The sequence below is a fragment of the Salvelinus sp. IW2-2015 genome, unplaced genomic scaffold (genome assembly GCF_002910315.2).
Source record: "Salvelinus sp. IW2-2015 unplaced genomic scaffold, ASM291031v2 Un_scaffold6500, whole genome shotgun sequence".
Classification (NCBI taxonomy): domain Eukaryota; kingdom Metazoa; phylum Chordata; class Actinopteri; order Salmoniformes; family Salmonidae; genus Salvelinus; species Salvelinus sp. IW2-2015.
Window position 1 is genome coordinate 35,653 of NW_019947762.1, and position 2,452 is coordinate 38,104.

Consider the following 2,452-nt stretch of genomic DNA (forward strand, 5'->3'; position numbering starts at 1 on the left):
TTGATGTCATCAAAGCCGAAATGAGTTTAACATCTGGACATGTAAAGAATGTCACGTACTATTAAACGTTAATTATTCGCATACTCAAATGACCTACTATTCAGGATGCAAGTATGGCTATTTAACACGGACAGTCAATATCCACGCAGGAACCAGACGGACCCCTCTGCGCTGTCGTTACCCTGAACGCACAAGTCTTTTCCTTCGTCTAAACTCTCGTTCGGTTAATCTGTCGCATTTCCCTTTCAACACTTTTTGGATGTTTTTCTGTCAAAATCTCCTGGGAATTTAGTGACGATGTACGGACCATATTTATATATAAAATTAATTATCCAACAATTTCTAACACAACCTGTCTACTCTCTCTTTCTCTCTCTTCACTTCTCTGCTCACATTTCATTAGTGGATCGTGTGGGGCGGGGGGAGACTGACAGATCTTCCCTCTTAGACAATTAGCAGACTCGGGTATTGTGTATGAGGCAGGGGACCGTAGACATCAACGAGGAAGCAACACTAGAGATGTCTGATATGGACATAAAGAGCCAAGATAACTCATCAGTAGTTTCCTACATGATAGAGAGCTAATGCTGACAAGACAATGTGTGTGTGTGTGTGTTTGTGTGTGTGCTCGCCTGTGTGTGTACGTATACACGTGTGAGCGAGAGCGTGTGTGTGTGTGCGTGTTGATGTGCGTGTGTGCTCGTGCACACAGTTTTGGGTGTGTGTGTTTCACTCTGATCACTGAATCCATTATCTTTGACGCCTCTCGGGATAAAGGAGAAGAACAGACAGAAATATACAAAGGCAATTGAGAGAAAATTTATGAATTCTAATGAATATGCAGATTGGGTTGAATYCTCTAAATACACTAGCTGGTTCTATTTTATTCAAGTCCATATTTAGAAAGGGATTTGAGACAAAGAAAAAATACAGTCAGTCAGTCAATGAGGGTTTTATTTAATCTCAAACCAGACCCAAAATAGCTACTTGATCCCAGTTAAATGGTGGAGTCAGAACTAAATGGACTCATCCAGGTACTTGACTCCAGTTAAAGGGTGGAGTCGAAACTAATGACTCATCCAGCTACTTGACTCCAGGGTTAAGTGGGTAATAAGGGCTACGTAGACAGTAAAGGCAGGAACTAAATGACTCATCAGCTACTTGAGCTCGTTACAATGGGTGGAGTCAGAACTAAATGACTAATCCAGGCTACTTTGACCAGTTAAATGGGTGGAAGTCAGAACTAACTGACTCAATCAGCGTACTTGACTCCAGTAAAATGGTGGAGTCAGAAACTAAAGACTTCATCCAGCTACTTGACTCCAGTTAAATGGGTGGAGTCAGAACAAACGATATATAGGCTACTTGACTCCAGTTAAACTGGGTGGAGGTCAGAACTAAACGGAACTATCCAGCTACTTGACTCCTTGTTAAATGGGTTGAGTCAGAAACTAAACGATATCGACTCTGATCCAGTAGGGATCAAATCGTTAAGCTACTCCTTGAGTTAAATGGGTGGAGTCAGAACTAAAACGACTCCAATCAGCTACTTGACCTCTTGTTAAATGGGGGAGGTCAGAACTAAACCGACTCATCCAGCTACTTGACCTTTTAAATGGGTTGGATCAGAACCTAAACCGACTCATCAGCTACTTGATCTTGTTAAATGGGGGAGTCAGAACTAACGACTGCATCTCCTCCTCCTCTCTCTCTCTCTTCTCCTCTCTCTCTCCCCTCATTCCGCTTCTCTCTCTCTCTCCCTTCTTCTCTCCTCCCATCCTCCCTGTCTCTCTCTCCCTTCTTCTTCCTCATCCTTCTCTCTCTCTCCCATCCCTCCTTCTCGTCCTCCTCTTCTCTCTCTCCCCTCCTCCCTTCTTCTCTCCCCTCTATCTTTCCCTCCCTCCCTTCTCTCTCTGCCCACCCTCCCTGTCTTCTCTCCATCCCCTCTCCTCCCTCTCCTTCTCTCTCACCCTCCCTTCTCTCTCTTCTCCCATCTCCCTTCTCTCTCTCCCCCATCCTCCCTTCTCTCTCCTCCTCCTCTCTCCTCTCCTCTCCCTTCTCTCTTCCCCTCCTCTCTCTCCCGTCTCCTTCTCTCTCCAACCATCACACACACACCAAGCGTGGAACACAAACAATTTTATTTAAGAAAGCATGATATGGAGATCACTTAAATCCCCCTGGGTGAGAAGGACGAAAATCAACGCAGAGTGTGGTGTGTGTGCGGTTGCGTGTGCGTGTGTCGTGCGTGCGTGCGTGCGTGCGTGGTGGTGTGTGTGTGTGTGTTATCTCTTTTAGTGCAATGTGGGGGAACAACCAGGCTAAGTAATTTAACTGAGTAAAAATGGACTTACTAACAGAGTTAAACCACTTGCTCACATATTCAAGCTAACCTCTTTAACATGTCTCCTCCCCTTATTGAAGTGGGTTTAACTAGTGACCTCAACAGAAGACA